Here is a 23,994-nt window from a genome sequence, read left to right as displayed (position 1 = left end):
AAGATGAAAATCAACACTATTGTGTTTTTACCAGTACAGATGATATATTATCCAGCACTAGGCCCAAGAAACACTATGCTCAGTTCACCCTTTTGTAAATAAAAGTGTCTAAAAAAGGTTCTATACAGCGACACCATAGAATAACTACTTGTGGTTCTCCAAATGAGATGTCGGAGAGTGAAGAACCTTTTTTAAGATTTAATGTACCTCCATGTAAGTGTACATGCATGATTTCTGAGGGTTTTGTGAAGATTAATTGTGTATTTTGTATCTGGATAAAGACTGAAACGATGAAAATAACAAATAAATCACATCATTCTGTCTTACAATTAAAGTCTCTTGAAAGCAGTGCATTTTGTTATAAGTTTGTGAGTAGACAAAAAAAGATCAGAAATGAATGAAAAATGCATGATTTCCATAGAGTGCATGCAGTTTCCAATTTTCATCACTGATGACCAGTGAGAGTAACAGCGGTTACACATTTCAACCAATGAGTGTACATCACAAGTTACATGTTTTACAGTAACATATCCTCTACAGAGAACACTGGAGGGAACAAAAGTAATTACTGACTTTTGTCAGTTTGTTGCTTGTTGTTATGTCCATAGTTATCTTGGATGCTTTGTCCATCTGTTCAGATGCCTTCTGAGTCTGCTGAAGACATCCTCCAGTGCTACCATGCCTGATGTCGCCAGTATTATCTGTGTTTTGCTTGTGTGTGATAATCAGCCTCTATGAACGTTGAACTGTTCTTATAAAGAAATCCTTCTTAAACCCCCATGCAGTTTTCATGAAGATTCTGACATTCACCAATGTGCTCTTATTTGGAATTTATTCCTTGGTAAGAACAGAATCTACACACACTCGAGCACGAAGATGCGAACAATTCTGAATTTAAAAAGTTTAAAAGTTTCGAAGTTTATTTATTAAATAAACAGGTGTTGTCACAAAGCAGCTTTACAGAAAAATCCGGGTCCAAGCCCCCATGAGCAAGCCAATGGTGACAGTGCCGAGGAAAAACTCCCTAAGAGCTAGAGGAAGAAACTTGAGAGGAACCAAGACTCGAAAGGGGAACCCATCCTCTTCTTGTGAACACCGGATAGCAAAACAATAACACAAGAGCAATATGAACAGAGAATAAGGTTTTACCGTTAGCATAAAATATCATAATACGGAAGAGGTATATCTCCAAGTTGGCCTAGGAGTGATTTGGAAACACAGAAAAGAGGAAAAGGAGGTGAAGCAATGGCCATGATTAAATAGTCTGCGTCTGTGCATGCAGCAGTATCATCAGGAAGCCGGAGGTAGATGAGGAAGACTTTTTCTTAAGGCCTTTCTCAAGAACAAATTTCAGAAAAACTCTAGCTAGAACAAAGGGTCAAGCAAGAAAAATGAGCAGTCTATCATGAAAAGCTATATTTCAGTACAGTCTAGTACAAAACTAACTTCTAACAGCCCTTTGTTTTATCTTACCTAGATTTATTCATTATGTGATATTTTAAAGCAAACAGCTTTATTTTGAATTTTGAATTATTATAACTCTCTGTACTCTAATCTGACATCTGTCTACAGATGTTAAGTATTATTTGTAGGCATGTAACCTGAACAGCCAGTAAGGATGCCATTGTGTTCCTTTGCTAACCTGAATGCTTGGATTCCAGTAATTGTACTTGCTGTTAAATTGACAGCATTCTGTTTATTTTAATGTGTCTTTGCAGCTAAAACCAACAGGTGTCTCACACACTTTGGCATGGCGATGCAACTATTAAGTTTCATCCCTTAAGGCCGGTTGTAAACTTTTTTTTTTTGTCAGCATGTTAACTATTTGGGCATTGTTATCTCAGCAACCTGTTACTAAGAAAGAAAACAAGCGGACTACAACTGAGCCTCACTGAACTTAGCACTTTTTTATGCTCTGTCCACCACCTTCACAGTCTCTCACCACGAACTGATGATTTCATTAACAATCAAAATCCACACATTCCATAGAAAAGCACATCTGTCAGCACAATAATGGTCTTGTTTATGCATTACTTTGTGTGCGTCTGAGGCACCTGGCACTGGAGCAAAAAGCACACGTGTAAAATCACTCATCATCCAGAACCAGTCATCCTGTGGCACGAACCGGCCCCCCACAGCCTGATTTTGCCTGCCTCACGGGACCCCCACATTTAGGGCCCGGTTATTTCTGAGCGGTATTCAAAAGTGTTAACAATATTTTCCAAATATATCACGTTCAAGTTTGCTTTAAGATAATGAAACCATGCTTCCTGAGGATCAGTACTCTACGCTAAAGGTTTTGCAAACCTGACATCTCTGTCTACAGATGTAAAGTAATGTTTGTAGGCATGTAAGACTGCTAATGTTTTTATTGGACTGTTTTGTTCTGTTTTCTTCTTTTAAAATGACACCAAAGGGAGCCTTGCACAGTACTGTAAATGTCAACCAGACAGAAACCAGATTTCCTGAAAGGAAACTCAGTATTTATTTAGTTTTTATGCATTTTGAACTGTTATTTCAAAACAATCTGAAGCACCCAGCAAATGACATACATTGCATTTAACTGTCAGGCCTTGGATACCATGTATAAAGTGCACATAATAGAATTTAAAAACCTAAAAACAGACTGCTTGGCAACAAGAACAGTGGTATTTTATAGGGTAGAAACAGCACATCATAGATATACAGTATTGAGCAAAAGTTCTGTAGCCAGTCTAAATCTAAAACTATTCATCTTGGCAGTTAATGTGTTTTTGCCAGGAAAGGCACATTATGACATTAGAATAAATACAAATAAACTAGTGGTGTCAAAGTTAAGTTGTTAATGAGGTAAATTTTTAACGCCACTCATTTTCCAGTTACTGCAATGTGCTGAACTTGTTTAGCACTGGAGCACATAGAGTCTAAGGTATCATTTACATGCAAAACACAGTGCTGATGTGACAATATCAGTAATTCATCTGACTACACTGGACAGAGCTTGTGGGAGAGCTGTGGATAAACCAACAAGCATCAAACTAACAAAAGCAAAGTGGAAAATTCTACTTCTCTAAGACTCTAAGGTGTGATGTTGTGGTATAAGAGTGAGAGGCTACAATCGCAAAGGAGTTGAAACGTGCAGAGACTGTTGCTCTCACTGGATGCTGGTAAGGAAAACTGGAAACTGTGATTATGTGATTTTCATGTTCAGGTTCAGGTAAACCCTGCAAACACTTGAGTGTAATAAGTGTAATAATAATTCAAGTGAAATAATGTTATTGAATTGTTGGAAGTAATAAATACATTGTGACAAAACATATTTTGTCCACTTCTATAGCTGTAAGAAGAACTTCCATATAAGTAAGCATACATGATTTCTAAATGGAAAAAATCTGAAAGGACAAAATTGCAATTGCAGCCTGACTGTTTTGGTCTGTTATTTGCTTTTAAAATGACACTTAAGGGAGCCTTACCTAGTATTGTAACTCAGAGAACCTGGAGATAAAAGGTTATTAAAGTATGTCTTTCTTATAATTTCTCATAACTCACAAATACCACTTATCACTCATCATAATTAGGTTATATTGTCATATTTCTATTCCATTCCAGATTATAATTTATTAAAATAAAGCCATGGCTAAGCACATGTTTATGACAGGGCAGGCAATAATGCACAATATAAGCTGGTAGCTTCATTGGCACTGACACTATAGCATGTTATGAACCCTACTTATAATGCATTGTAAATATGGCTATAAAGTGTAATGAATTTTCATAAATGTTTAGAACCATCTTTATAATACCTTACAAATGCATTATAATGTGTTATGAATGTGTTCATAGATTATTATAGACATGGTATTCATAGAAAGTGTTACCAACCCTCTTTTGTAAATGAGAAGTCTAATTTTGAAGAACCTTTTTAAAATTTAAAGACCCTGTATGTAAAGTAAAGGTTCTTTACCCATTAAAGGTTCTCTCTAGAACCCTATGTCAAAACCAAGAACCACATAGGAACCATTTAAGAGTGCGTGTGGGCAGCATACACCAAACATAGAACGTGTGCCTTACTGACCCCCAGGGTTTATCCCAGGAAAAGGCAGTTCTGTGTATGTACTGGATCCAATAGTATTGTGGTTTAGCTCCTGTGTGGCACATTGCTGGTAGCTGTGCGAGCCGGGGTGTGGGGGGGTCAGCATAAGCGAACACGGACATTGTAGGAAGCCCCTGAGAGTGTGTTCCAAACAAAGATGTCCGGCCTTCCACAGGGTACCCCTCCCACTGTAATGTGAAGCAGCTGCGGCTCACTTTGCGTGATACACCGAGACTCCAATTAATGGGGAGGAGGACATGTTGACCTACAAAACAGAGGAGCACAACAAACCCTGTAACTACAAACAGGCTTTGCTTTTAGAAAAAGTGCCTCTCCAGGGAAGCAGAGCGAGAGACAGAATGAAAGAAGAGAGGAGCCGTGACCTCTTCCCCTCTGTCACCGCACACCAGCTTCCATGTGCACACAATCCACTTACCTTTTAAAGAGGTGTTGTTGTTGTTTTCGCTTCATTCCGCTCTCTGTGGGAAGACTCGAATTCCATCTCGTACAGTTGCTGATTTTTTCGTCTCCCTGCATATTTATGTCTCTCCAATTTAACATTTTTTCCCTGCCGGAGAATCGAATTTCACCCTCATGAAAATGTCAGGAAAGTATGCATAAGTATGCAGGTATTAAGTAATATCTGTAGACATGTAAGACCTGGAGTCAAGCAAAAAGAAAAGAAGTTAAAAAAAAAAAAAAAGTTTTGATTCAATACCTGATCTGCCAGGTATTTATGTAGGAAAAAAAATTTAATGGAATCCAGGCCCAAAGCCAGAATTATGGTTGAAAATAACAGCATGTGGAACATACCAAAACATTTAATGTGCTCATGGAACAATGAGCCAAATTCCTCATTTGCTTTTGACATGAAATATGCAATCCTTATCTCCAGTTTATAGTGTGAGCTTTCCAATGTGACTTACACTAGACTGAGTGTAAAAGCTGATTTCTTTAGTTTACTCATTTGGTGTTATGGGATACAGTTGTCTTGACACATTTTGGTTGCAAATGAGACTATGAATTTATCTTATCATTCTCAACACAAATGCAGAAAACTATTGCTACACAAAATAAGTCAAATGTGGCCTTTGGTTTATGTCATACATGCTAAGCAAAGCTTATGCTCTGTCAGAGTGTGTCAGAGTAGCCTAAACCAGTGAAGTAACAGTTTCGTTGAAAAAATGACTTTAGTAAAATAAAAGTATCTGTAAGAAAAGCAGCTTGAGAAGAAGTATACAATAATTAGAAGAGACAACTGTTAGTGCTAATTTGTATATCATAGATAACTAATGGGAACAGTCAGGGCCATAGCTCTAATGATTTCTGTGAAATAAAACAACATGTCTGTAAAATGTAGTTAAGTTTTATGTAGGCATCACTCCTGTTGTATTTATTCTCTAAGTAGTGTAGTAATTCTCTCATTTCTTTGTTAAATTTTGGTTGGAAAAATGCTTACATTCTTGAAACACACAATGGAATTTTATCCAATCAGGATTTTTTTCTTTGTGTTAGAAACAGTTAAGCTAGCTCTCCCATTGCTCAGAACTTCAGGAGCTAAACTGAAGGCCTAATGTGTCAGATTAACCGTTAACATGCATAGGAACTGACAGTAGAATTACCCAATCATGTTTTGATTTACAATAGATGGGACCAACTTTGTGAGAAAAAATGTTACACTAGACTTTCTAGAAGGCCCAGATATGTCACTCACTGCAAGTACGAGAGACAGGCTAACCAAAGTATTTCAGTCAGTTTTTAAACATGGGAAACAGTAGCAGGTCTATGCTAGGATTTTATGCTAGAGCCCCTGTAAAACTCCTACAAGGTCAAATATGTGTTGTTGTTTGTTGCAAGCTTCAATTAAAACATAGAATGTCTTTTACAAGCTGCAAATGTCTGTGTTTAATATAGAACAGCCAGCTAACTTACCACTAGAGTCCCATAGGAGTGCTACAAGAAATTAACATTATTATAGAGGTGTTTTTTCCCACATTTTTTTTCTGAGTTTTGACATTTCTGAAGGCCTAACTCTAATAGTCACAGTTCCCCGCTGTAGATAACTTATACTGAATAACTTATAGAACTGCAGCAGAACTTATTCTATTCTATTCTATTCTATTCTATTCTATTCTATTCAGAATCTATTAGAATAGGAACTGAAGTTTGTTAGACACTATTCTTCTTTTAGCACTTTTGGTCTAAAAAACTCAATACTTAGAGATGTGACGAATTACAAAGCAGAACAGATGCTGTCACCAACATAACATAATGACATTAAATATGTAAAAGTAGTTATTGACTAAATGTGAATGGATAAAGTAGTACCGAGTGATAAGTAGACAAGTTTCCTCACAAACCCTTCAAAACTTTACCTGATGGCCTGAAAAATCAGTACATGTAACTAGTCAACCTCTGGTCTGCAAAAAAGGTCACAAAGTTCAAACAAACTTGTAAACTTGGCATAATCATGCTCTTGAATTGAACTTTCCTTCGTAAGTGATGATTGAAACATGTAATATATTTGAATCCCCAGCAGAAACCCCTTGCCCTCACTCCCCCTTCAGCTCAGTTCAGTCCAGCGCAGTTCCTCTCAGCCTTGCCATTACTCTGTCAGGTCATTGTTAAACTCTTCCAGCCTCTTGGATTCTTGTGGCATTGTGAGTATGCCTGGGGAACGGATGGGGACCAGAAGCACCATGTTGCTGGCATTTATGATATGGCACTAGAGGAGCATCTTGGTTTTATCTCCTACCAGATTGTGGGACTGCAGGATGTATCAGAAGATAAGCCTGTGGGTGCTGATTAAACATCAGATAAAGTTGGCCATGTCATTCTTGTGGTCAAAGCAGACACACAGCAGTGGGGGTCCTTGGCTAGACTACCGCTGGCTGCCACAATCGTTGAGAGAAGCGTTCCTTTGTGCTGCATTTGATGTGCTTTTTTAAGCTCAGGTACTGCCAGATTGCAAAGCTGTGCTCAGTAGTACAGTATTCTAATTGAAACTTTGGCTTTTACTCTGAAGCCATTTTATGCTTGCTTTTATGGATTTTTCTGCTTGAAACCATGTGTCATCCCATAAATCATAATTTTATGAAATAAAAATGTTGATGAAGGGGAAAAAACCCTGGAACAACAAAGTAAAATAGATTTGCAACTATAAATTTCTCCTTTTTATAGCAGGTCTATGCACACAACATTGGGAATTTGGCACCAAAAGTTGAATAATGGATAAAGGATGAACTAGACAGAGCACTGCTGGATATTTTCTCTGTTTAATAGAGGATCTCCTGCTTTCTGGATAGTTATTATAGCCCTAACAATCTGCCATGCTGTAATTTTTTCATCACACTGTAAAGTGTCAGAGTTCCACTGGTGAAGTTCAGAGAGATCAGGGTTGCGTTAGACCTGCAGTGTGGTTTAGATAGCCTGTGTAAGGGTCTGTGGGGGGACCGCTGTCAGTGCCGCAGTAAATGGGGTCTGACAGCAGGCTCAGTGTGCCATAACCAGCCTCCCCCCCACAGGTTACAGCCAGGGCATATGGGAACAGCAGTGGAAACTAACCCCATTAACCACATGCCAGTCTTTATATAGCCAGGATATGTGCTGCAGGATATATGTGATGTGTGCAGGCACTTCCATTCATACCTTCATCATCCATCACGGCCCAAATTAGTGCCATTAACCCTTTTACTGAGGCAGGAATTAAAGTGACTCTTGAACTACTGAGAATTACGATTATTAGAATCATTTAGTTGTGCGGAGGTGCTGATAGATCAGCACAGCACTGCAAAAATATATCTTAGCAAGTGAAAGCATCATAAATATATCTCATCATGAGATTGTTGTAAGAATATTATATAATCATTTTACCCTTTTCTGGACATTTTTACTAATTATAAGTGACCCAGTCTTACTCCACCAGCAGATAATCCTTCTTACTTCATAATTTAATGACTGAAGCAAGTAAAATAATTTGCCAGTGCAGTAAGTTCATTCTGTTTCTTATGGTGACTAAAAATAAATACTGTAAAAATGTCAGAAAATAAGTTGAATTATCTTATGATAAGAAATCTTAGATATTTAGTGCTGTGTAAAAGTCATTTATTTAATTACCAGTCAAAACATTCATTAAATACAAATTCTTTATTTGAAAATATGTTTAACAGACAATTACAAAGCCACCAACATTAAGTATAAAATCATTTTTTCAGTGCTTTTTAAGTGTTTAGTTTATCCACACTTTGCCTTTATTACAGCTTCTATTCTTTTCAGCAGACTTGCTTTCAAATTTTTCAAAGATATCTTCAGAAGTATTGGTCCACACTTCCGAAGTTCTGTCTTGGAAGTTGGTTGCATCCAAGTAATCCCAAACACATTCAGTGATGTTGAGGTCTGGACTCTGGGGAGGTCAGTCCATTGTTCTGAACACCAGCAGCTTTTTGTTTGATTTGCAATTTTCTTCTTTTTTGTCCTTTTCCTTTTCATTTTTTCATATTGTCCTTTTCCTTTTCATTTCCTTTTCTCAATAGCAGCTTCTTGACAGCTACACATCCTTCCAGACCCATAGTGTGGAGTTGTCTTCTCACAGTGGAAGGATGGAAAAAAACACCTGTGGATTTTTCCAGATCTGAAGCAGCTTGATTTTCTCCTCTCTCTTAAAGATGAAGTCTACCAGGTCTTGCACAGTTGTTAGAAGTTCACTTATTTTCCTTTGACTTTCCTCCTCCTTATGCATTTGGATTATTTTGCTTCTAATCTCCTCACAAATATCTCCATTAGCTATGTTAGATGAACAAGGCAGCTTAGGTGAGTTTGGGTAGTTGCTTGTGTGAATGTTAGTGTCTCTTTGAAGGGGAATAAATGTCAGTGACTCCTTTGGGAACAGCTTTTTGTTGGGAGGACACAGCTGTAACTGTCTTAAGATTGGAAGGATGGAAGTGTTAAAGTGACAGTAGGGTGCACAAAAGTAAAGAGTGGACCAGTTAAATAGATTTGTTGGAGGCTCTTGTGTAATTTTATGTCAAACATGTGTTTCCTGATTGTTTTATGACACTGAAAAATGAATAACTTAATACTTAATGGCTGTTTTGACAGGAGCTTGAATAAACAAAAAGATGGTCTCTAACTTTTGCAGTACATACATTCTTATACTTGCAAGATTTTTTTGCTGCAAACATGTAGGCACTCACATATTTGAATAGGGACAGCTGTAAAAATCCTGAAAAGTTTACATACTAAAATCAACATCATCTCAAATAGCATAGAAACGTAACTCTGTGTGACTGAAACATACAGCTACAAGCACAGCAGACACTTTCAGTAATTACACGACATGGCGCCCGGCCTTCTTTCCCCCTATATTGAGCCTTCCAAGTCTGGTAAGACTTCTCAGCCCCCCCCCAGCAGCCCCCCACCCCTTCCCCCCTGGTTTCCTCTCTCTTTTGATGTCAGACCCTCCTCAGTTATTTAGCTCTTTTAAAAGAGGGTTGAGGACATTGGCTTTTAAGCCTCGCTGGCCAAGGTAAACTTAATTTGTATTGTGTACATATGGTTAAAAGTGCCTTTCTTGTAAAATGAGGGGTGATGCTGTGGGCCAATCGGAGTGTGTGGAAATGAGCGTGGCGCGCTGAAGCATTGCGAGTTGAAGCGTCGCAGCCCCGCTGAGCCCCAGCTGGAGGGCCCTTATCAAGGCCTAAATGAGTGGAGGTGAGAAAAGACAGACCCTCAGAGTGAGCAGGTCCACATTTCAGCAGGGGAAGGAGAGGCAGGGGAGGGCAGCTGCTGCTATAGGAGGCAGCTTTTAAGGCTGTGATAGAGAAGGAGCTCTTTGATGAGGAAAAGGAAAAAAAAAAACTCACTTTGTACATCAAGGGTGTCAACTAACCTGGGCCTTGGCTGGCAGGCTAGTTCAGGCCTACTTAAATGATTGGACTTTAAAATGGCCAATCTGATTTGAAGTTTTGATATACAGTATCCTGTATCTTAGTAAAAAGACACCAAGTATTTCAAGCATATTTGAGCCCTTAAACTGTGACAGTTTATATAGGAACACAATGATAACCTGTCAGGAAAAATAAATCAAATATGCTTTGTTTCAAGTCATTTTGCATCATATCTATTGGTCCATTTGACTTTAAATGTTCACACAAAGTAAAGGGCAGTTAACATATTCAAATAGTGTAAAAATGATAAAAAGCAAAAAAAAAGAAGATTTGATGTTTTCAAATTTAACGATAAAGAAAATTGGAACAGGGGAGGTGGAAATGAATTCTGATTGTTTTAGATACATAAAACCACAAAAAGTCATAAGTGGACCTCATGGTAAAAGTAAAATGCAAGAAAAATGTAAGATGTGGGTCAATCAAGATTAATAACTAAATATTAAGTTTGTACTATAAAGGAATAAATGCTAATTGAATTTAAGTTGGTGAAGATTTACCCCAGAAAGTAGTCTAAAACCTGGTTTAGTTGTGGTCAAAGGCAATTTGCTACATTATAGCAAGTGAGCCAAATTTTCTGCGTCTGTACAAGAATGATGGAATGATGGTGGGTGAGCTGTAAACCGTAAGTGTTGTAACCAACTGACGCATCATTCTGATCAGTTTCACAGAAGAAAGCCTCCACATTTTAAAAACATATGGGATTTGTTACCAAGAGCAGACACTGAAAATAAGTTTGCTGGTTTCAAGTGCATGTTGCAATGACTTGGAGTCCTGCACAAGAAAAAAAGAGGGGGAAAATATGGAACAAGGATATTGGAAAGAAAACAGAGCAGGGAAGAGATAAGGAAATTGAAGCCAATGAGAGAGACCTGCGTGAGCTTAGCAGTCCTTTCCTCTGTCTCATTCTCTTATTTTCTCTTAAAACAAGCCCTTGTCTTTAGGAGGTCTTTATGAAAAATGTTTCTATCCTGCTCTTGACTTCTTCCTTGTCCAAGACTCACCCCCCCCCCTCCCCTCCCACCTTTCACTAACATGTACAACATAAAGTCTGCACCATAATTCTTTCATGGTTACTACAGCGGTTAATTTTTTCAAAGTCACTGCAGCAGAAGGAATCCCTTTCCCCTCAGCATCTCCTGAGTCAACGCTAAAAACTTACAGTTGCTCATAGGAGAACAACACACGCCACATGAAACATTCTTCTGCTAGAATGACCACACAAAAAGCATGCCACTGTTTCTGGAAAGTCAATAACTGATCCAGCGGTTAGGAGACCGAATTTTGGTTGACGAATAAAATAGTGTGAAGGCTGTTATGAAGAAATGATTAGCTTTTTAACTGCTGTTGGTCTAATTACAAAAAGAAAGGAACAATGAGAAAAAGTACTCTCCTAAAACTTTGGTCAGACAGATACTCTTAAAAAATAGAAGTACCACAAAGGGTTCTTTTGAGCAGTGCCATAAAAAAGCCCTTTTGGGTCCCTAAAGAACCTTTCAGAGGATGTTTTTTTTTTAAAAAAAGCACAGTTGAAACCATTCAATTGAAAGGTTCTTTAGGGAAGTGGTTCTCAAACTGGTCCTCAGGGCTCCCAGATGGCACATTTTTGTTCTATCCCAATGTTTTCGGAGTTAGGATAGGGCAAAAATGCGGACTGTTCGGGGGGGACCTGAGGACTGGTATGAGAACCAACGGTGGACTGGGACAGTTAGAGCTAGGCCTTCAGTTTGCAGAGTACACTGAGGAAATAAACACCTTTCTGATAATGCTGGTTTTTTGGTAATTTTGTTTAGCATCCTTATGGGATTCTAGTAGTCTGTTAGCACTAAGCTAACAGTGATTCACATAAACGTATTATAGCCATTCTAGATTAAACACAAGAATACCTATACATATGAAGGTCTGATGATATACGCTATAAAAACTATTATATACACAATATTGCAGAATATGATACGAATATTTGCAGAAATGTAACCTCTGTACAAATAGCATTATGTTACCGAGGAGTTGCTGTAAAACAGTAAAAAGGTTTGGTGGTTCAGTTTTACCCTTGTGTGGTGTTAATGTTTTTATTACTCAGCGTTCTGGTGGATCCACCGCATTATTGTTTTTTTTTTTGTTTTTTTTTAATCAATACAGCCATAACAATTTATATAAAAATACCAGCTGTTTAAAATATCACAAGTGTCTTGCGTAGGGTTCTCCTTTAGCAGCTGTAGCCTGTCAGCAGCCTGTCCATGTTGTCCACCCACAGTCTATGTTGTACACACACAGACACACACACTAACAGCAGGCCATGTAGGAGGAGAACAGAGTGAAGGGACACAGCACCTCCACACCGCAGGTTCACCCCAACACCACATGTAATATAAATGTGTAGGGGGTTTACGGTGTGAAGTCATTGAAAAATGAAAGAGTGATATTTTTCTCACAAAACTTGTTATACTCACTGGAAATCAAGATATGATGGATTAATTCCTCTGTCACTTCCTAAACATGTTAGGGAGTTCTTGTTTTTCACTTCAGCTCCTGAAGAAAAGCAATCCTGTCTTGCTTTGGGCATTTAAAAACCCAACACTTTTTTGTATCCAAAACTTAATGATGACATAATGATGAAAGAAGTTTCCTGAATATACTTACATTTACATCAATTATTTTTAGCTGTACTGTACATACTGTGTGTATGCACTTCAATTATGTGGTATAATTTTTTCTATATTTATTTTTCTGGAAGCTGACAATTGTGTTAAATTAAAATGAACTAAAAATGACAAACTTTTCTTTTTATTTTACAGAAATCTATAAGGCCCTGAGAGTCCCCCCCATAAAAAAAACACTAGTTTAGGGAACCAAAAGTAGCTCCAAAAACTTTTATTTTAAGGACTGTATGTAATTTAACCTTTACTAATGTCTAATAATAAGCCATGGTACATTAAAAAAGTAAAAACAATGTTTATGTCATGATTTAGCAGACTGGCTTTTGGGCATGACAGATAATTTGCCATGAAAAACCACAACTGAGTTCAATTCTCTAACATTACCTTAAAATTGTGTGTAACATGCCAGTTAAGTTCTTAGTTATTGAGCTTCAACATGTTGATTCTTTCTCACTGGACCTTATGCAAACATGCCCAGCTAAATAATTAAATGCAATAAACGTGTTTTGGGCAGTCATCATTGTTATTATCTACACTTGTGTTGTGTGACGACTGAAATTGGGGACATGGGGCCAGAAAATGTTTATTACTTACATATGTGGCAAGCATGTGTTTTGCATTTGCTGAAAGAGACTTTTAAAATGTGTACACTTGGCATGCTTTTACCAGTAAAGTACCATAAGATAAAGATTGAAGGCAGTGAGAACACATCTTAATCACTGGTATACATAGATATTTATCAGTTCTTGAAGGAGATGTGGTAAACAAAATTCAAACTGCCAGTTCAAATATATGTTACTTTTCATTGCAGTATCTAACATCTGAGAAACTGTAAAAAAGTTAAGTCTCTACTGTTTTAGTGTATTTCCCCTTTACAGTGCTGTATCACATTCAGCAAATGTTGCGTCCCACTCAAATAAACCTGTCCACTAACTCTGCCTTCCTACTTTCATTTTCATAGCTGACATTTCACGCATGTACGTCTCTGACTGACAGGACAGTGAAAAAAAAACAGACTTTCTGTGAGAAAATTAGACTATATTATGTCCTCATTATAGTAAGTTGGACATTTGGCTAAGCTAACAGCCTTTAATAATATTTTGAGACAGAGTTTCAACATCCAATCTCTAACATCTTCTAAAGTAAAAAAATATGTAACCTCAATGTCCGATACAAGCATCACATGCTGATGTTTAAGCTAGAGATCTGCTAGAAAATGTAAATATATATCATGCCAGCTAAAACATCTCCTTTAATGTTAAAGAGTTAAAGGCAACTTTCTTAAATTGTCATACCTGATCATATCATCACTGTCCAAAAAAAACAAAACAAAAAAAAACCCTCCAAAATAGCAACTTTAGAGCAGAAAGCAAAATGCTTTACTTTTAATGTAAGATAATAGAAAGAGATTATATTCCAAGCAGTTTGCAGCATTTCTGATGATCCATTCATTATTAATTTTCAAGCAATACAAAATTCAATTTGCTGTACTCAAATGATGTAGAAAAATAAAAATACAACCCCATTTCCAAAAAAGTTAGGATGCTGTGCAGAATGTAGATAAAATTAGAATGCGATGATGTGCAAATCAAGTAAACCATATTTTTAAATGAAAATACTACAAAGACAACATCAAATGTTGAAACTGAGAAATTTTATTTTATTTTTTTTAAATATATGCCCATTTTGAATTTGATGCGAACAACACGTTCCATCACCTCTTCTTTTAACAACACTCTGTAAGCGTTTGGGAACTGAGGAGACCAACTGCTGTAGTTTTGAAAATGAAATGTTTTCCTGTTCTTGTTTGGTATTGGATTTCAGCTGTTCAACAGTTCGGGGTCTTCTTTGCAGTATTTTTCATTTCAAAATGTGCAAAATGTTCACAGTGGTGACAGGTCTGGACTGCAGGCAGGCCAGTTTAGTGCCCAGACTCTTTTAATACCGAGTAATGCTGTTGTAGTACATGCAGAATGGGGTTTAACATTGTCTTGCTGAAATAATCAAGGCCTTCCTTGAAAAAAGACGTCGTCCGGATGGCAGCATATGTTGCCAAAACATAAATCTATTGTTCAGCTTTAATGGTGCCTTCACGGATGTGCGCATCACCCATGCCATGTGCACTAATGCCCCCCCCGTAACATCAGGAATACTGGCTTTTGAACTATGCACTGTTAACAAGCTGAGTGGTCTTTAGCCTGCAGGACAGTGTCCATGATTTCCAAAAACAATTTCAAATTTTGATTTGTTGGACCATAAGACACTTTTTCACTTCCACTCAGTCCATTTTAAATGAGCTCAGGCCTGGAGAAGGCGTCAGTGTTTCTGGATCCTGTTTATATATGGTTTCTTCTTTGCATTTTAGAGTTTTAACTTGCATTTGTTGATGCAGTGACAAACTATTTTCATAGACAGTGTTTTTCAGAAGTGTTCCTGAGCCCATGCAGTGATTTCCACTGCAGAATCATGTCTATTTTTAATGCAGTGCCACCTGAGGGCCCAAAGATCAGGCCAGCAAGTACTGGTTTTTGGCCTTGCCCCTTGCATACAGAGATTTCTCAGATTCACTGAATATTTTAATTACATTATGTACCATAGATGATGAAATCCCCAAGTTCTTTGCTGTGTTACATTGAGAAATGTTATTCTTGAATTGTTGCACTGTTAGATCATACAGTCTTTCACGGGGTGGTGAACCTCTCCTCATCTTTAATTCTGAAAGACTCAGCATCTCTGAGATGCTCTTTTTGTACTCAATCACGTTACTGACCTGTTGCCAATTTACCACCAGGTGTTTTTTTTAGCATTACACAATTTTACCAGCCTTTTGTTGCCCTGTCCCAACTTTTGTGTTGTTGGCATCAAATTCAAAATTATTTTCAAATATTTTTCAAAAAACAATAAAATTTCTCAGTTTCAAGGTTTGATATGTTGTCTTTGTACAATTTTCAATGAAATATAGGGTTTAAATTATTTGCATATTATTGCATTTTGTTGTTATTTACATTTTTCATAGTGTCCCAACTTTTTTGGAAATGGGGTTGTAATAAAAGGGCAATACTTGTTTTTATTTGTGGACAGCAACAGTATGGAAATATATGAAGTCATTAGACTTGCTTTACTGTTGCATTTGCTTTTTCTTGGACATTAGTGGCTGAGCATTATAGCATTACAATAAATCCATAAGCAGACGGGCCACATTATTGTTTTTAAATCGCTTGTAGTAGTCAGAGTTGCAATCACATATTGATAAACCCAGCTGAGGAGCTGGATACCACCCACTCCTCGGAATTAGTAACGTGGCTGTGTTTTGAGATTTTTCTCTCTCTCTTTAGCACCAGAGATAAAGTAGAAATTCTGCTAGTTTTCCAGCACCATTAAAAAACCTCATTTTTTTACACATTTTAACAACATGTTCCAATTTCCAGCATAAGTGTAGCTTTATCAGTCTTTCTTAATTCTCTAACTTACAGCACTGCATATAAGTGAAAGTTGTCAGTGTCAGAATGAAGCTGAATTCTTAGCACTGATATTGATAGTTATGCCCCCCCCACCTCCCACCCAAAGGCCAAGGACCCCACAGCACTACATATTATTTACCGAGCATCAAGTTCTCTTTTCATTTTCCCAATTATTAAACCAAAAGTATTGCCAACTATAATCATCGACACAATCTTTCATTTTTCTGTGCGGCGATATTGCGCTGTCGCTCGCATGTTAGACGGCAGCTCTGAGTGCTGTTGTTGAAATGTCCAGCGCAGTGCCCCAAAATTGATTCTGACATTTCAAAACCCTGATTATTAGCATTTGGCTTGTAGGCTGTGGGTGGTTAGACTTTATTTCATGCAGCTTTGGATAGAATCCAGAAATCACTCTAAATTCCATAAAGTTTTGCTCAATATCTGACCCAGTAGACTGATGTATCAGGACTTTTTAATAAAGATCACAGTGACAAAGTTTTTATGAAATACGAAGACTTTGAGTTTTACTTTGCCTCGTGAAAGACGAGCTTAAACACATGTTACTGCTGGAAGACTGAAATTTGTCAAATAATTTCATACACAACATATCACATTCTGTGGTTCAAATTTGTTCACCCCAAAAACTCAGTGGTTACCCAAATATCCAAAACGAGTAATTGATCCAAATACTAATGAAAAAATCCTATTCAGCTCATTTTTTTGGATCCTGGGGTTTCGCTCTAGAGATCAGTGCCCATCTAATCGCATTAGTAGATTAGAGGGACTGAACAATTGAATAAGAAATACCACATACAGCAATTTAGGGTTTGGTCATTATTAGAAAAATATGTGTATTATTATAAAAATATTTTTGCGTACTTTGATCTGTTCATGATTACAGATCAGCTTTTCCTCATTTGTTGTTTTCTTGAATGAAGAGAAAGACAGCAAAGTTCTTGCAACTCTTCAGTGCCTGCTGTCTTCACTTTTAGGACCCATCTCCTCTTCCACAGAGTAAGTAATTAGCAGAGGGTAGAGTGTACATCTCTCTGAGAGGAACCAGACTTATTTTGCTGGGCTGTGAGCAGGTGATAAAAGGGAAACATCATGTCAAGGCCAGATGTCTATGCTGGTGTTTAGTACTGACGCAATGTGGCCTTGAAGAAGAGCGCTAGCAGACCAGCAGTGCTTCAGGGCCTGCGGACCACCGCTCATACTTTACTGCGTATATACACACACACGCACGCAAACGACCACGCTACCTACACATATGCATTTCATATATATATATATATATATGAAATGCATATGTGTAGGTAGGGTGGTTGTTTGCGTGCGTGTGTGTATATATACCTACATAACAAAACCTCATATCTTCAAAATGGTAACTTTACAGGAGAAGCCAAAAACATGCTGTACTTTTAATGTAAATTGTGTTCAAATGACGTATGTATATATATATATATATATATACGTGTGTGTGTGTATCAACAACAAAACAATAACAAGAGTTATTATAGAGTTATGGAGCACCATTCTTTAATAAGATATTCCCTCAGTTGGTGTTCTGATGATGATAATGGTGGAGAGTGCTATACAACACATTGGTCAACAATCTCCCATAGGTTTTAACATGTATTGAGATCTAGTAACAGTGAAAGCCATCACTTATGATATACATTATATCCATCTTTATCAAACTCTCGTGTCCTGTGGATAGGGACACTGTCATCCTAGAAGAGACCACTTCCATCAGATAGAGATGTTTCATCGGAGGATTAAGGTGATCAGTCAAAATAACTTTATGTTGATTTGCAGGGACCCTTTCCTCAAAGGGCACAAACGGACCTGAACCATACCAGCACAATGCCCCCACAGCATAACCACCCCACCCCCTCACTGTAGGGATCAAGCATTCAGGCCTGTACCTTTCACTTGGTGTATGCTGCATGTGCACTCGCCTACTTGTGGAGAATATGGTGATGGATGACTCGTCTGATCATATCACTTTTTCCACTTCTCTGTAGACCAGTGCTGATGGCAAATTCATCCATTTGTCTTTGTAATGAGGAGTTTATGCAATGCAACCCTATGCAACTCATAATGTAATTATGAGTAATAATCTATTAAATGAAGAGTGGGCCTACATAACAGATATCTCACCAATTTCTACTCATTTTATTGCATTGCCAGAAGCAAAGACACACTTGTACAAACTAACCTATATTTGCATGTTTTCACAAAAACAGCTCTGATATCATAACCCTCAAGTCTAACTTATTAAATAATAGCATAACTTGAAGCAGCAATATAAACTTAGTAAAGAAAACCTTTGGCCTGCAGCTTTAGGAGAGCATATGTCTTCATCACCTTTATCCTCTGGTAAGGTATAATGAAACATTCTTTGCTGCTTCTCTGAAACTCACTAGACCTACATATCATTAGATAGCTCTGCAATAAGGAAGAACAAGAACAATCAGAAGTCAATGAAGCCTCCTGTTACAAAACATTGAAGGTTTTTATTGTATATTTTTAGAAATACATTTAAAATACTCCTTACTTTATTTGTTCCAATAAATTTATTTTGTTCCATCTCTGTATGTGACCTGAACAAATTGGTTATGAATATGGAGCCATGGCATACATAATGGTGGTATAATTTTGAGTAACTGTGCTTTGTTACTATAACTAAGTGTTATAATTGTTACTATAATTAAGTGTTATAATTAAGTGTTAATGTTTTTTTTTTCTTTTTTTTCTTCCCAATCAGGTGAGTTCCTGTGGATCTGAATGTATTATTTTTTTATTAAAACATACAACCAAATTCATATCAGTGCAAAATGAAACTGTGTGTGGAAACTAATTGGTAGTACAAAGATAAGCTAGAATAGTTTTCAGCAGTATCATTTTGCCACTATATGAATTTGGTTGGATGTTTTAATACAAGCAACAAATTCAAATGCAATCTTTTGTGATTAAAAGTGGAAGTATGAAGATAAAGTTATACTTGAGTATATTTAAATGTGGATAGGTTTTGTTACATTTAAGGCTCCATACTTCCACTTTTAATTGAGTGTGATTTTGATACAGCACTCATACTTTTACTGAAGTACAGATAATATATAAGCGTAACTTTGATTGTAGTGTTATATCGTAGGTGTCATTTGTAAGCTTTTCACTCCAAATCAGCACAATAACGTATAAAGTCAGAGCTGTCCGTGGTTCTGAAGCAGTTGTTCATCATCCTAATATTTCTGTATGACCATGTTGAGTTCACACATCACAGAAGGACATTTCGGAATAAACCATTTATCAAAACTTTGAAAACCAAATGTGTTGGGGAGCCATACATAGCGTACGGGACAGTGCAGCTTTTTCTGCAGCTTTCTTTTCTCTAAGAAACACATTGTTTTTTCAAAAAACGCCTCATAAATGATAATTCATATGGTAATAAGGGGACATGGCCAGATTTTTGCAAAATGACCTATTTAGTATTGAGACAATTAAATTATATTAAGCATTTTTTACAAACATCAAGCCACATCCTTTCAAGATGTGCTGAAAAAAGTGATGCACTGAATTTACTTGATTCAAATGTGTACATAGTTTCCATAATCATGTAAATTCAGTGCATTATTTTTTTTCAGACTGCAAGTTTGAAGAATGGACAAACAAAGAACTGCCATCCAGCCCTTTTCCTGCCATTAGAGGTTCCTGCAATCAGTCAGACCCCAAAGTGAGACCAAGTTGTTACCAGACTCGGTTTATATTCACTTAATTACCTGGAGAGAAGATAATTATTGAATTACCTTAAAAAATGTTAAATCGTTGTGTTTATTAACACCCAAAGCAAGTCAAATTCAATTTATATAGTCTTTAATCAAGCTCATTAGTTGTTCTGTAAACAAAGTTATTAGTGAAATGTTACTTATGTGGTTTGCAGACACAATAAACACCGACTTTATTAGCAGCCAAAGCGACAGATGTTGGCCAAACTCCTGGATTAACTTTGTCTAATCATCACAAACAGCCAGCAAATGAGCTCGAAGGGGGAGCCCAGGAGTTTGAGAGCAAAAAAGGGATGAATGTTCTTAACCTCTGCACTATTATGACAAGAGTTTAGTTTTAAACAGACGCTGAAAGGCTAACATTACTAACAAACACTAGAAGTCAATAGTCACCCAAATCTTTTCTATAAATACTGTATATCCCCAAAACTTCTCTCAACCAACACAAAGCAAGTCCAGGTCTTCGTTTAAGGTTGTGCAGACTTGTTGATGTTTTGTAGGACACAGTATGACCTGAACTTTAGCTCAATTCAAGATTAAACAGTTACTTATCAAAATAAAAAAACAACAAATAGTAAATGTAATCTGCAGCAGGCAAATGCATGCATAACGTGCCCACACACAAATGTGTGGCGGGTTTATAAAATAGCTGTTGGCTACATGGTAAAATTTTGCTTACTTTTATTTTGTTCACTTTTCTTTTGTTTATTTTTATAGCTCATTGTTGCTCTAAGCAACAATAATAAGTCTATATGACTTTAAAGAAGACCTGTATGTGGTTTGAATGGGTCAAAAGGAGTTTTGGGGGTTTATTTCCACAAATGATTTGGGTGACTATTGACTTCTAGTGTTTTTTTAGCAACATTAGCCTTGTAGCCCCAGTTTAAAACTAAGGAAGCAAACTTGGATACCAAACATGTCTTGGCTGATCGAATACATCTGGGGAAAGTGGAAAATTGAGTAAATTAGATTTGTCGCTGGACTGTTTCTTTAAGCAAGGCTAAGCCAACTTGCTTTTGAGCATCTTCATGCTCTGATGAAATAAAAGTTCTGGAATTTCTAATAAAATTGATGGTTAATTTCTGTATCTAAACAGAAGAACCTACTATGTTTTTCCCCCACCATGTTTGACACTTAACCAATTTAGTCCAAAAACACTTTCAAGCTGTGGGCATATTGAGTTACATACAGACTCAAAATATGGCCTCATATTAGTTTGTAAATTCAGCGCTCTGTTCTCCTGAAAGGTTGACGTTGCCTGGTGTTGGCAGCCTCTCCGTCTCTGCAGTTCTCTCACTCACCCGAGCTGAATTGATAAACACATGCCTCATCTCGGCCAAAGCCAAGGCAAATGTTTGACACACCTGCTGAACAGAAATTGGAAACCTCTAGAGATCGTCGCAGATCCAAACCTCAGTCTGAACTGGCTCTGCGTTCGCAGCGAGCGCGCTCCGAAAATCAAACTATATTTAGCCGTGTTGCTCTTTGATTTTTGCTGACACCGGGCTTCGATGCTCTGCAGAGACCTGTTGAGCTCCTCTAATGTTGAGGAGCACACCTCTGTTACTGGAACTCCTTGGGCCTGGCTCAACGTCACCACGTCCATGTCCAAAAATACTGCAGAGCCGCTCTCCACAAGGGCTATTAAAATCTGCCCTGTCTACTGGTGCTCTCCAAGCAACCTCTCTGGAATGAAATATTCACAGCTGCTCCTGTGGTTTGGTCAACAAGCCACAGATTCCTCTGGGGAACGAGTCAAGTTGTGAAGCTGTGAAGGCTGTAATATATATTTCAGCTTAGGTAAACATATGGGAATTCCTTCAGGCCTGAACGCTGAATATGTATGATGCATCCTGAATGTGTTGCTCTTAGCAAGTTTATATACAAAAAAGGTTAAAAAACTGAATTCAAGGCTTCGCCCCAAGAAAGCTGCAGTGGTTGACCAGACGGCATGCTAATAGACTTTTAAATGATTGGCACTGTTAAATGTCATGTTTAGATGTACTTCATGCATATACTCCGTGAGAGCAGGCCTGTTTTGCAATATTTACAGACATCTATGGTGTGCGCTAGTGAGGCTAGAGGCTAACAAATGCTGCTGAGCTGTGCGCTAATCTCTGTGCTTTAATGAGTGGAGACTTCAATCACATTAGTGTCTTGAATCCATTTTGGTCTAATCGTAGATGAACGCTGGTTTACGGAAAACCCAACGGGACATATAAACAAAAACACACTTGAAAGGAGGGAAAGCATAGAAACCCTTTGAATCAAATCTGGCTCAAGTGAATCATAATTTCTCAAACTGACACACAGGCCATGCACACAAGCATGAAGCAGTTCGGGATATTGCTTATGATAATGTAGAGAACATGGCATTTTACTGTGATTTTGGGGAGGGAGGTGACATGCAACCTGTGATTGACACTGATTGATCCATTGTGAAACACACCCACACCCCCATCCCTCCACTCTGACCCCCCATTCGCTCTCTGTTATCTTGGTAACTGCAGGACCTGATCTGGTGCTTACGGGAAAAGCATTACCTCAAGGATAATTAGAATCAGCTCATGAACGGGTAACTAATATTTACATTATCCCACACGTCCTCTCTTGTCACTGGGCGGCTGGAGAGCATAATTAGTAGATGAGAGTGGAGAGTAACACATGGGTACGATCGCCAGAGGTGTGCAGTACAGTAATAGCCTTACTCGTGAGCTGAGCTTGTACATTTTGAAATGCGAAAAGTAGTAAGTGTATACGCATGTCGCTGCTGTCGGAACAAAACCATGTGTCTCAAAAATGGTAATTTTACAGGAGAAGGAAAAAACATACTTTACTTTTAATGTAAGTCAATGGAACCAGACTTTTTGTCCAAGTAATTTTGGGCCATTTCTTTTGCTCCATTCATCATGAAATTTGCACACAACATAAAAGGCAACAGGTACTTTCAAATTATGTCAAAAACTGAAAAAAATGGAGATACAAGGTTTTGTTCCGACAGCAGTGATATGCAATACATGTAATAATATTAACTTTAATATAAGTTAATGCAGTGAGATTTTATTCCAAGCAATAGAGGATCGTTTATGTTAGTTCATTTCTCAAGAAATATTCACACAACATGTGAGTTAAACGATATACTGCATGGGCAAAAGTCAGGTAGTGTGCTTTCATTTATTTAATTTCCAGTCAAATGGCTATTAAGTACAAGTTATTCATTTTTCAGTGTTGGGGAAAAAAAACAGAAACATATATTTTACAGAAAGTTAAACACAAGCCTCAACATCCATCAGATTCCATTTGTTTCAATGGACTTGCTTTCAGTTTTTCAAAGAAATCTGCAGGAATATTTTTCCACACCTCCAAAAGTTCAGTCTTAGAAGTTGGTTACACTTTCTGATTCTTACAACTCAAGTAATCCCAAACACATTCAATAATGTTGAGGTTCTGGGTCTGTCTACTTTAAAAGCTTTAAGTGCTGTTTATCTAATAGTGACAGTTTTGGTGGTCTACCAGGTCTTGCATGGTTGCCCATTTACTTCATATCGTTTAGTCATTTTTTTAACTCCAGTTTTGGAAACTTTCCCTTATTTTCCTTCAAATTTTTTCCTTTCTTATGCAAGTGGATTTTCTTTTATCTAAAATCCCCAGAAATATCCCCTTTAGCCATTTTAGGCACATGAGAGAGAAATTTGTAAGGCAGCTAAGGTGAGTTTGGGTAGCAGCTTGAGTGAATGTTAGTGTCTCTTTGAAGAAGAACATAATGTCAGGAATAGCTTTTGTTGGGAGGACACAGCTGTAAATCATTGGTTTCAGAATTGGGAGATGGAATAGTTAAAGGGGGAGAAGAGACCTTTGTGTAGTTTTCTGTTAAACATATGTTTCTTGCTTTTTCCTGATTCTGAAAAATAATACAAATAGCCATTTTGATTGGAAACTGAATGAAAAAGTGGTCTCTGACTTTTGCACAGCACTGTACCTAATAATAACAATAATAATAATAATAATAATAATAACTAGGAATTGGATGGTAACTGTTAATACTGGTTCAATAAACTGACATACATCAAC

Source organism: Colossoma macropomum, unplaced genomic scaffold (genome assembly GCF_904425465.1).
Source record: "Colossoma macropomum unplaced genomic scaffold, Colossoma_macropomum, whole genome shotgun sequence".
In the NCBI taxonomy this organism is placed as follows: Eukaryota; Metazoa; Chordata; class Actinopteri; order Characiformes; family Serrasalmidae; genus Colossoma; species Colossoma macropomum.
The sequence above is the reverse complement of the archived record's forward strand: the minus strand, read 5'-3'. Positions refer to the sequence as shown.